Source organism: Neopelma chrysocephalum, unplaced genomic scaffold (assembly GCF_003984885.1).
Source record: "Neopelma chrysocephalum unplaced genomic scaffold, ASM398488v2 Primary Assembly neopelma1_124, whole genome shotgun sequence".
Taxonomy (NCBI): domain Eukaryota; kingdom Metazoa; phylum Chordata; class Aves; order Passeriformes; family Pipridae; genus Neopelma; species Neopelma chrysocephalum.
This window is the reverse complement of record NW_020897786.1, coordinates 849,629-861,956: the sequence shown is the minus strand read 5'-3', so window position 1 is coordinate 861,956 and position 12,328 is coordinate 849,629. Positions and strand designations below refer to the sequence as shown.

The following is a 12,328-nucleotide window of genomic DNA, read 5'->3' as shown; positions in this document are numbered from 1 at the left end:
GTGTGTGTGTGTGTGTGTGTGTGTGTGTGTGTGTGTGTGTGTGTGTGCCGGTGGATCCCGGAGATGCCAAGCAGCAGGAGTCACCGGAGGAAGGGAGCAGCCCTTGTTTATGCTGAGCCAACACAATGGTATTTGGACACGCTTCCGACCTAACGAGCTCCAACTATTTCCAAGTTCGTGGTGCAAATCCTTGCACTATAAAAACAGAAAATCAGAATGAAATCCCAGTAACTTTGTAGCATCCCTCAACATCGTCTGCTTTAGAGCTGCACATCCTCCAAACATCCAGTTTGGGGTTTAACAGGGGCAAGGCTGAAATACTTTTACGTGTGCCCATAAAATGCCCCGAATTCTCCTTTACAATGTGTTCTTTCTGCTTCATCTTCTCCCGGAGATGTAGAAGTCCAGCAAATAGCTTTCCACTCCAGTCCAAACAGGATTAGGGGCGAGGGAAGCATGAGTCCTGTGTTCTGTTCATTTTCCACTCTGCAGAAACATCGTTGGGTGTTTTGTTTTTTTTTCCTGTCAAGACATTTGGCAGGTTCCTCCAGTCAGGAAGGAGAATGGTTCTAGCAAGTGCTTAATTGCCACGAGCTACTACTTTTAATTTTATTGCCATCTGGTATTTGTGAAACTGCCTGTGGGTTCTGCAGGATGACTCACCACATGCAGCTCCAAGGAAAACCCTCGGGAGGCTCCGACGCCCGTCAGAGCCGGGGCAGGTGAGTGGCTGGAACAACGGCTGGTGGGGCTGTCAAAAGCCATGGAGAGGTGGCTTTGTTTGGGAGAACCTCCCATTAAAGCTAAAGATGGAGCTGCAGAGAAGCCAGGACATGGAGCCGAGCCTCTCTGATGCCGAGGGGGGGTTGAAATCCCATCATGGATTGGGAGCAGCTCCGCTCAGCCACAGCCAGGACTCGCTTCCTGAAGGCCCAGGCACACTCTATTCAGGAGTTTTCATAAAAACAGGGATAAATACTCACACAGGCCAGGAACCTTTGCTGTAGGTGCCAACAAGAGTCTTGCTGGTTTGTATCATTTGCACATTAGTAGTTGGGATTTGTGCAAACTCTCTGGAATCCTCAGCTCCTCCGAGGGATTTCAGCTGCCCCGTTTCCAGTGCTGAGATGAGAACATCGGGGTGAGAGAAAGGGGCATTTCAACACAAATGCCATAATTTCATTTATAGATTTGAAAATGGTGCTGTCTTGCCTCAATAGGGCAAGAAGTCAAGTTTCCCTCATGGAAGCTGTAATTTCACAAATAAGCTGCCGTCGCTGGTGTGAGTTCGATCTGAGAACTGATGGGGCTCCTTTGGGTCCAGGATGCAAAGCCAAGCCTGTGTTTTCCAATACTTGACAAAAAAACATCCCAAACCTGTTATTTTCACACCATTAAATACAACAACCCTCTGCAGGTAATTGCTGAAGACACTTGAGGGCCAGGGAATGAGACTCCCCAGTAATTGAGCGTAAATAGGCAGTGGTGGAGCAAAGAGAGCATGAATTCAGGATGAGTCAGATTCCTAAAGTCTATTTTAATAAATTAAAGGTGCTAAGAACCTGCAGAGGGAATAGTTTAAGGTGACACGTCACCAGAGTCCTGTTCCCAATTTAAAGAATATGGAGGTAAATACCAAAAATCACCTGGAAGATAAAAAATCCAGACTTTACCAGGGAACAGGAGGGACAAAGATCAAGAGTAAAAGGCTGCACGATTTAACCACCACACCATTCCCTTTTCCTGGAAATACAGGTTTTAGACACCATGTCTTGAGAGTTGTTGTTAATGGGAGTGAGATCAGAGAAGGAACATCTATTTCTATTTCCAGTGGGAGCTGGGCTGGGTGACACCTGAGCCTCTGGATTTTTGTGACTCCTAACAGAGCCAGAGAACAAACTTAAGGAAAATTAAATAACTAAACCAGACAATAAGCGCAGTTGTCTCCTTTTTTGTTAAATATAATCAATCTCCCTGTAGCTGTGGGTTATAATTCCTGTACAGTACCAGGACAGAGTCTCTGGGGGTTCAACAGGTCCTGAATGCCGAAATCAGAGGAAAACATTCCCAATTATGTACACACAATGCCCAAACCTCTCCATTGCAGACAAATTCCCCAATCGAGAGACATGCAGCTGCTCAGAGAACCAAACTCAGAACCTCTCTTGGTGTCACAGAATCTCCTGCAGCAAGAAACCAAGAGCCACAGCAATGACAGGACAGGGTTGGCGAAAGTCTAGAGTTTACCAGGAACAGACCCAAGGAAAGGAACGGCTGAGGATGGCACTGGGAATGTCCCAGAGGTACCAGTGGAAACAGCTCAGCTCACCCAGACCATGTCAAACCAGCCACCAACGCACTCACCTCCAGAGAAGGGGTCAATCCAGGGAGCAGGGGGAATACTGTTTGCCTGAAAGACCTGGATGTCACAGGAATTTGGTCAGGAGAGGGAATTCGGTCAGAGGGAGGGATCTGGGGTGTCACACACCCCCTGATGGGAGGGGCGACGTGCCTGACCCTGACCCTGAGCCTGACCCCGAGCATAACCCTGAGCCTGACCTTGATCCCGAGCCTGACCCTGATCGTCTCCCGGCGCTCAGTCCCGAGATCAGAGCGCACCAGCAGCCCCCGGGAAGCGCTCAGTCATCCCACCGCTTCGATGGGAATAAACGGGAATTACGCGGCGAGCGGAGGGTTCCCCCGGGCCGGGCGTGGGGTCAGGTCCCTGCTGGGGACCCCCCCACCAGCACCGGGCAGCCCGTGTACGGCCCGCCCCGTGCCGGTAACACCGCTCCATTTTTACCCATTCGAACCTTTATTCCCCCCTCTAACTCACGTTGACGCCTCCGGGCCCGGGGGCGACCGGCACCGGTCTCCGACGGCTGCGGCCAGCGCGATCGCCGGGCAGGGCACCTGACGGGCACCGTGTCCCCGCCGTGTCCCCCGTCCCCCCTCCCCGTGTCCCCCCGTGTCTCACCCGCCGCCTCATCGCCCGCCGCCGCCTCCCGGTTGCCGCGCGCTGCCGTAAAGCGGCCCGGCTGCCGCGTCGTAACGCGAGGGGGCGCGTCCCGAGGGCGGGGCCGAGGGCGGGGCCTTCGCCGGGGCGGGGCCCTCCCTCCCTGCCTGCCCCCGCCCCTGGGCGCGTGAGGGCGGTGCGCGCGCGCGCGCGGGCAGTCGGGCAGCGCCCGGGCGGCGGCGGCGGCGGCGGGAGCGCCCGTCCGTCCCCCCCCCCCCCCCCTGGGGACCCCCCCCCCCCTCCCCCCGCACCGACCTCCCCTCAGCACCGACCCCCGGGACCTCCCTCAGCACCGAGCGCCCCCTCAGCAACGACCCCCCTCGGCACCGAGCGCGGGACCCCTCTCAGCACCGACCCCCCTCAGCACCGACCCCCGGGCAGCGGCGACCTTCCCTCAGAACCGACTTCCCGGGATCTCCCTCGGCGGCGGCGGCTGCGGACGAGGGATGCGCCGCGCCCCGACACCCAGGTGAGCGGCGGCGGGGAGCGGAGCGGGGCGGGGGCCTCCGGTGAGCGCGGGCGGCGGGGGCGGCGGGGCGGGGGTCGTGCGGGGAACCCCGGCGGAACGTCGCGGGGCCGGCGGGAGCCTTTGTTCTGCGCAGGGGGGCGGCTGCCCCCGGTGTTCTGAGATCCCCCCGGTGTTGTGGGGTTCCCCCGGTGTTGTGGGGTGCCCCCCCACGCGAGTTCGCCCCCTACGCGTGGCCCCCCCGGTGGGTGCGCGGTGCGGTGCGGCCCCGCATCGTCCCCCCCGCGCCGGGTTTCACCCCCCGGTGCCGCTCACCCCCGTCGCGGGTGGATTGGACACGCAGGACGTGGAAAAACCAGCCTGGCGGGGGGGAGATTTATCTCCGTCCGCGGCCCCAGTGTCACCCCGGGCGGGGGCTCCCCCGCGCCCCCGGCCCTCGTGGGGCAGCAGCGCCGAGCCCACGGGTGCGGGCATCGCGGCGGGAGCGGGTCGCGGTCCTCCGGGGCTCTGCCAGCCCGCTACGCCACGCAGAGCCATTCCCCATTCCCCATCAGCGGTTCCCACCCCTCGGGATGAGGTATTCCTGCGTTTTAGCGCAGTGTTGGACTCTACGGCAGCTCCCGCCCCGGCACGCCGGACCTTTGCGGGAGCGCTGCTCCTCCGGAGGTTAAAACAGCCAGTATTTGTTTCTGGAATTTTCCGAAATGTAGCCAAAACGGCCTTTGCTTTATCCCCTCAAAAATAAAACCCCTCCGACGTGACCCGGGGTAGGACCTGCCGTGAGTTCGGAGCCGGGCGTTTTGCCGCCCTTCTGCTGCTGGATGGGCTCCTTCCTCCTCCATCTGCCTTTTCCTATCCCGAAATCAAGCCGAGTTTAATAAAGTGGGGAGCGTGAGCTCAGCAGAAATCATGGCTTTGCCATCCCTCGCTGCAGCGCGGTCCCTGCCCATCGGCAGATCAAAAAAATAATCACGTAGCGGCAGAGGAAGGAGGAGATTTGCTGCTACGGGGGGAAAACCGGCGCGGTGCCTCGCTCAGTCGATAACCAGGCGCTGTAATAAATCGCTCTGTAAACAGACTGTTAGTTGGAGAATTGGGTTTCTGGCCGCCTCGAGTGTTTTCCCGACTCTTTTCCCGACTGAGTACTAGGACATGACAGGGGAGCGTTGTCTTCCCGTGGAGAGGTGCGTGGACGTGGCGGTGATGGGCTGTGAATGCTTAAGCACGACCTTACAGAACTGAGCTTATCCCTGGGCACGGCAAACTCGGTCTGGTCTGTGGCTGCATTAGAGCATCTTCTCTTCAGCCCCTGGCCCTGCAGTCACACGATAGCCACGATTTCCCCCATGTCCTTGAGTAAACTCGCCCATTTTGGCGACTTTTCTCATTTTTAAATTTTATTTCATTAAAATAAGAGGCTTTTCTATGTGTTTTTCCCTCATGAAGGCTCTCCCAAGCCTTGGCCCTCACTCCTGGCCGTGATTTTTCATCCCCAAGAGCATTTTGGAAGCTGTCGCTCCGGCTGCTGATGGCAGGGAAGGTAATTCAGCAGCCCTGGCACACGACTAATGAGCTTTTGTTTCCTGGGCTATCGATGATGATGCTACTTTTTATTTATTTATTTATTTATTTATTTATTGCAATCGATGCATCAATCAGGGTGGCTTTAGAGATGTTTCCTCTGTATTGAAAGACCCGGGGTGCATCAGCAGCATTTAGAAAGATGTGGAAAAAGCTTTATTTGAATTCATGTATTTAAAATGTAGCTCAGTTTTGCAGAGTTATTTCATCTGTGCATCCACTGCTCCTGTTAGGGGTTATAAGCTGCATGTTTTTACCTTTTGTTTCCTTTTTATTTTGGGTGGGGAAGCTGCATTTTAAGGTTTTAAGGTATCGAACATCTGATGTGACGTCTGCTATTGCAGTATCTTCCCCAGACACTGGTACTAAAACACTCAGAGTATCAAACCTTTGCTAGGAAAGTCTGAATGTTTTATGCCTGTATTATTTTTATCTGGGATGTTCATGGTGATTTTTGGGAGCGTTGATCGGGTTTGCAGGAAAACCTCTGAGAATGTGAAGGACACAAGGTGGGGCGCTTGGGAAATGTGAAACCTGAGCTACCTGTGCAACCCTCATTTAGCTCCTGTCGAGGTAGGGCTGGACTTGAAATCCTCATCCCCTGCTTGATTTCTGGGAGGATGGAATCCAGGTCTGGATGGAAGAACCTCTGGATGCCCACAAGTCCACGGGGGAGTACTGGGAGTACAGGGATGGTGCTGGTCCCTCCACTGGTTTTGCAGCTGGCCAGGAGGACCAGGGTTCACCATCACAGCCTTGGGACCTCATGTGACGCATGGTCCTGGAGCTTAAATACCTCCAGTCTGGGAAAACTAGGAGCAAACTTCCAGTGTCTGAAGTGCACCTGCAAGGGAGCCAGAGAGGGGCTCTTCATCAGGAACTGTAGTGACAGGACAAGGGGAATGCCTTCCCACTACCAGAGGGAAGGGATAGATGGGATATTGGGAAGAAATTCTTCCCTGTGAGGGTGGTGAGGCCCTGGCACAGGTTGCCCAGAGAAGCTGTGGCTGCCCCATCCCTGCAAGTGTCCAAGGCCAGGTTGGACGGGGCTTGGAGCAACCTGGGCTAGTGGAAGGTGTCCCTGCCCATGGCAGGGGGGTGGAATGAGATGATCTTTAGTGATCTTCCAACCCAGTGCTGGGGGATTCTGTGATTCAAACGTGACCTGAGCGTTTCTAAAGCCATTTGGGCTGCTTGGTTTTGGTGAGCGTAGCGTGTCCGTTTTTACCCAGTTCTAGTTCTGCCTCCAAACCGTGCAACTTTTGAACTCAATTCCTTTAAAAATGCATTTATTAGGGAGCAACCAAGGTCGTTGAACTGCTTGAAGCATCTTAGCCGGTCAAACTCGATTTCAGAAATTCCTCCATCCCCTCAGTTTGTAAATAAAGTGGGGCTGTGTTCCCACTTGCACACGAAACACCGCGCTTGAAAGCACGTTCACTGTGTTGTTAATGAAGCTCCAGCCTGGTCCTGGGGTCCTGCTCCCCCAGACAGGCCAGGTGCAGGTTTCAGTCTGGGGAGACAGTGATTTTTTTGTGTTGAGGTTAAAAGGAGTGTGTGATTCTCTCAGGCTCGGGTCCTGCGTGCGACGTTTGCTTCACTTCCTCTCGAGCGAACGGGATTTCTCCCTTCTCCACAAAGTAAACATGAGCATAAATATTTAAAGGATCGCGGCTTAAGTTTGCAAATTTGAGACTTTCTCCAGCATTCCTTTGGACAAAAGCAGTAGGGTCGGAGATTTGGGAAGTGTGTGGGTACTTCCCTGCTCTGGGGAGAAGCTTAGAATTCTTCAGGCTTCCTGCTGCAAAAATGTTCTGCCGTGTTTTCAGGTTAGATGGGCTGGGATTGTCACAAAGCTTGGGTTTTCTATGGAATTTCAAGGATGAAATGCTGCTGATGGGATGGCTATAGATCATTGGAATTGAGACTGTTTTTATGGAATTTTATTTTTCTTTTACACAGACCAAATTTTTCCATAGGTTTTGGGTAGACGTGTGAAGGCACAGGTGTTGAGACTATAGAAAGCAAACGTGAAACTCTTGCCAGATAATGGATAAAAACAGGAAAAAAGGGAAATGGAATAGTCATTGTTTTCTCTGTGTGACTCTAATATTAAATCTCGCTGCCGCGTTTGGCAGGTCGAACACCATGGTGAGATGTACGTCTCACTCCTGTGATTGCATTGATGTGTCTTGTAATTAAACCTTTAAAATCAAACTCACCGCACCACTTGACCTCAGAAAATACAAAAACTCAGAAGGGAAGGCCGTGGAACAGGGATTTTTAGAGTTGAACTCAGTTTTGTGTCTGTTTTTGAGGTGTTATCCAGAGTTACAGCTCTGCTAGACCTTGCTGTAGCATTGTTCTGTCTGGGGGGAGGATCCACAGCAGGTGGATTTTCACAAGACTGTGGAAAAATCTTACAGGTGAAGTGAGAGCTCCATGTCTTTGCCACAAAAGCTTTTTATTTCTAACAACTCACCCCATGATTTTAGTGCTCCATCCTCTGGAGGAATGTAGGATCACTTGGGTCAGAAGACACTTCAGGGGGTCGCTTGGTCCAAGTCCTGCTTCCAGCAGGGTTGTCTGCAAGGTCAGATTGGCTTTAGGTGTCTTGTGCTGGTTGTCTTCCACCTGTGGTTTGAGGGTTGCAGGAAGAGAAGAGAAGGGAAATGGTTTGAGCTGTGTTGGGTCCAAGGGGAACAGGATTCTACGTGATCCACAGCAGTAAACTGCCACCTCCCGCTGCCTTTCCATGGGTTCCTTAAGCTGATCTAGTCACAGGCTCCAGTTGAAAGAGGATCTGGCGTGGCTGAAGTTAATCTTGGGAGGGGAACAGGGGTAGTCCGGGTCTGTTTGCTGATAATCAGCACGGAGCTGGCAAGCGGCCGGCTCCACTGCGCTTTGGTGGAAACTCTTTGGAGCTTTTCCAGGCAAAATGAAATAAATAAATACCTGTTGGTTTAAGGATTATAGTTACTCCCCTAATTCCTTTCTTGCATTGCAGTTTCTCATTAGGCACGGATGACCATCCCTTTGGAGGGGGTGAGGCATCTCTTCCTTGTGTAGGGTTCTCAGACACCTTTGGCTGTTCACACTGTGCCAAACCATGGTGAGACAAAGCTGTGGGTCATAGTTTAGGGCTCTGTTGGTGTTTTTTTGTCAGCTCTCCCTTCATCTCTCCATTGGGTTCTGAAGTGCTTTTAAAGGTCTCTTCCAGGTCCTGGAGAAGGTTTATGAAATCCCTGTTGGTGTTGAGGCCCCTAGGAATACGCTGGCTCTGTGTGTGGGTCAGTCCCCTTGATGGGAGGGCTGGATCACACCCTTTCAACCCTGGTGTTTTCAGTGGTTCCCACTGGCTGCTCGGTTTCTCGTGGAGAAATCCTGGTTTCTGTCCCTGCAACTTGTAGGAGTTCCTGCAAATCCCTGTGAGGAGCCCTGGGGAGCAGAGCAGGGGCTGTCCTGCTGGGATCCTGTATGCAATAGCAAAGGAAAAATATGTTTTAAAATACACAAATGTTTTGATTACTGCCTTTATTCATGCAAAAATAACAAAAATATGTGGGTTTTAATATAATTTTTGAGTCTTATTTGCTGGTCTCTTCACCTTGAGTCACTTCTGGTACACTGCAAAATGACCTTGAATCCTGGAGTTAGTCTTCCTTCGGATGCCTATTCCAGGTCTCCACTTTTATCCATCACGTAGGGAGAATCTGACAGCCCCCGTGCTGTTCTGTAATCAAAATTCTTACCACTGTCTTCTATTTCTTGTAAAGCATGACCTTTAAAAATGTATCCTGGACACGGTGTATCATATCATGGTTGAGCAGTAATGGAAGAGGAGTGTTTAATCCACATAGCTCCATCTTTGGAAAACCTGAGCTTTAAAACCAACCCAGATTACGAATGTTTTTGATAGACGGCCAAGAATTCTTTTATTGTGTTCAGCATCTACATGGTTGCTTTTGAGGGATGAACTTAAAACAAGTTAACTGAAAATATTTACGTCAGAAGACTTCCGTACCTCTACTGTCTTTTCATACTTCACATAAATACATAGACTGAAATTAAACTTCTCCCAAATGTTGCCATTTTAACTTTTAGAGGACTTGTCTCTGAACTTTTAGGTTGGTTTGTGCTTGTTGGGTGCACAGGACAGCTTCCCTAGGGAGGAATTAGTAAATGATTTAATTGTTAAGGAATGTGATCCCATTAGGCAAAAAATAAATAAATAATGGGCCACAGTGGATCATTAGAAATGTTGCACTTGATTAAAGCAATGCTGAGCAAATTGTAAAGATTTTTTGGAATAAGTGGGTTTTTTTTGGAAGAGAGAGACTGTGTGAGTAAATAACCCTTCTGGAGGTTTCCTGGAGCAATGTAAGTGCAGGAGAGCCAGTCCCTGCTCCTTAATTCTCCAACTGCTCTGAAAAACGGGGCATCACCGTGTGGAATTTGTTGCTGCTGGCACTGACAGGGATGGCTGAGCCACCCCAGCTCCACAGAGGGACTTGACCAGGCGTTGTTTAAAGGCAGAGCCGCTGTTCCTTCTGCTTCCTTTCATCCCAAAGTGAAGCTCCGGCTGTGCTGCTGGGCGACACATGGTTTGGGCCACATCTGACTGAGCAAGGAGGGCACAGCTCCGTGTTCATCCTCCAGGCAGGAGCACAGCGGCACCGACCTGCACGGGCAGGCTGGTGTTCCCTGTCGGAGCAGGGCTCAGCCAGTGCCTCGGATAATCTTATCCGCAGGCGCTTCTCCGTGTGCCCGGCAGGTAGGCGAGGAGATAGCAGGACAATGGAGAGCAGAGGTCAGGTTTGAGGAGCCTGCAGCAGATAACGAGGAATCTCAAGAGTTTTCCTCAGCTATGAACAGAATGAACTTACTGAAGGCGGCCGAGGCTTTTGTGGGAGGGTTGGATACATCAGAAATCCTTCGACTGCTCCCTGTGTGACCTCGCCCGGCTCCAAGGAGTGCGAGCGCATCTTGACTTGTCAGAGCACTTGTTTCATAGTTCCCTGCTCCAAACACATCTCTGGTTTCACTGCAATCCGCAGGGATTGGATTAAGGAGTTTATTAGCACTGATAAGCATTAGCAGCAATATTTCTTCTTCAAAGGCTGAAATGGTACCTCTCAGAAATGAATTGCCAAGAAAGATGACTTGGCAGCCATTGTCCATTCATTGCCCCACCATAATTGTGGAAAAGATGTGGACTCCTGTGTTGTTCCAGGCTCAAATCCCTTTGTAATTCCAGGTGGGAGCTGCTCCCTTCCAATGCGTTGTTTCTGAGTTCACCTGTGCTGTGTGCTGTTTCTTTTCCTCTCCCTCCATTTATGTGATTTAAATCCCTCTCTAGACCTGTTGGATTTGTCTGTGGTGAACAATACAATAAATATGAGGAGAAAAAAATTTAAAAAATAGATAAATAATAATAAATAATAACCTTCAGGGAATGGAGTAAGAATAATGGAATAGCGAAAAAAGTGAACACCAAAGTCCATGTCTGAGGTGCTGAGAATTCATCCTCACACCTAAAAGTTTTTGCTGGAAAGAAATAAGATCTGAACGCTGAAACAAGGGGGGGAAAGAATCCCTGCCTGAATGTTTTCCTGTATTTTGTTCCCGTTGAGGGAAGGTGTGAATCTCACCCGCAGCGTTCGCTGGCTGGTTTGTAGCAGCGTTAGGGGTTTCCTCCCCTTGGTTACTTTTCTGTGGTGCAGCTGCTCCAAGGCTGCTTTCGTTTTTGTTTGGTCGGGGAAGATGTGAAACCTGAGGAGCAAAAGCTGAATGAGCTGTTTCATGCAGTTGTTGCAGTCTGGTGAGCGGCCCCGTGTGAGAGTTTTTCAGTCGCACGCAAAACTCGCTTCAAAGCTCGGTCTAAAAGTAGCTCAGGGCCTGATATTCGTGGTTTGGGCTGTGTGTGGTGGGGAGATTGTGATCTTCTGTCTCGTGTTGGGTTTATTTTTAGTAAAAATTAAATCCTTGAGAGAATAGCTCAAAAAATAATTGGAACTTAAAACCTACAGACATGAATTTACAATGGATTAGATGCAGTTTTTCTGTGTTATTTGTCAGTTATTTTTCCCTGAGTGTGGATTATTCTCTGCACCGAGAAAAAGGTTGGTTTTTTTTTTTCTTTTCTTGTAGGACTGGATCACCTTTCTTTTCTGTTTTGCTTTTCTGGGAGCATTAATCTACATACTTTCCTTTCAGGTATGTTCTTCAGGGGCTTGGAGGGGACAGGTATTCCAAAAACTTGAACAATTTTCCTTAGGTGAAGGATCAGCATGGGTTCAGGTGCTGCCGTTATTAGCGAGACTCCAGCCAGCTGCAGGTTAATTTTCTAAATGTCTGCACGTTGAAATTCCTGATGGTTATAGAAATATGTGTGTTTGTGTGCTTTGGGAGCTGGAGCTTTGGAACGCCGGGATAATATTTAGCGAGCGGTACTGATGGACTTGAGAAGGACTTCAGTCTAAGCTGGGAATTAATCAACAAAAAGGCAACCTCTTTGGTTTCTAAGCTCTGTGTGGGCTGTAAAATGATTGCAAAGCTGCAAAGTCAAGTGAGAAAACTGAGTGGGAAATAGTGAGTTACGGATGTGGTGCACACCAGGAGACCTTGGGATGCTTCTCCTGGTGGGCACTTTCTTCAGCAGCAGCCCGCTGAGGTGGGCGTCCTTGGAACCTTGGGGATGGGAGAAGAGACATGGAGGGAAACAAAACTCAAAACCAACCAGACAAATTCTTCTGGTTTAGTTCTGGATCGTGATAGCTGGAGTCTTAATCTTTTTGGGAAGAGCGAGACGGAAGATGCTGTGGTGGGATGGAGGACCGGGATCAGGCCAGGTTAGACCTGAGGTGTTTTTGCCAGCGTTGCTGGAGACTGTGGCTTCATCCTGCACCTCCCAGTGCTCAGCAGCCCTGAAATCTGGACTTAAACTTGATTTTGGGGCTTGTTTTCAGTTTAGGGTTTTTTTTCCTGGTGTTTTGGGGTTTTTTGTGTTACTTTTCTTCCCCCCCCAAGTACCTAAAAATACCCCCAGCTCAGGTCACCTGGTAGGACTCGCTGCTTATTGTAGAGGCAAGTAGGGAAGTAGATTCTCTTTGGTGGCATTTGCTTGCTGATAAGACTATTTTTTTAATGCATTTCCTTTCCTCATTCTCTACGTGCCTTTTAGTTCCTCAAGAAACAAGGTGTGGGGCCTGCTGGTGCCTTAGTGGAGGTTGGAATCCTCTGGGTTTGATGCATGTGCTGATGTC

General features: G+C 50.7%; 2 protein-coding genes across 8 annotated transcripts in view; one reads left to right on the top strand and one right to left on the bottom strand.

The window, feature by feature from the left end:
* Nucleotides 1-3,058, bottom strand: part of SENP8 (SUMO peptidase family member, NEDD8 specific) — a 6,587-nt gene extending 3,529 nt beyond the window's left edge. Inside the window, exons 1-2 of one of the 3 annotated variants that reach the window (XM_027697947.1) lie at nucleotides 2,978-3,039; nucleotides 2,365-2,419 (exon numbers count right to left, since the gene is read on the bottom strand). The gene's annotated coding sequence lies outside the window, so the exon portion shown is untranslated. The other 2 variants (XM_027697946.1, XM_027697948.1) reach the window with 2 other exon arrangements.
* A 197-nt stretch (nucleotides 3,059-3,255) lies between these two features.
* The window catches only part of MYO9A (myosin IXA), a 168,893-nt gene continuing 159,820 nt past the window's right edge, over nucleotides 3,256-12,328 (top strand). For 4 of the 5 annotated variants that reach the window (XM_027698010.1, XM_027698012.1, XM_027698008.1 and 1 more), the window contains exon 1: nucleotides 3,257-3,485. The gene's annotated coding sequence lies outside the window, so the exon portion shown is untranslated. Of the gene's footprint in view, nucleotides 3,486-12,328 lie in introns of all 5 variants that reach the window. The other variant, XM_027698007.1, reaches the window with a different exon arrangement.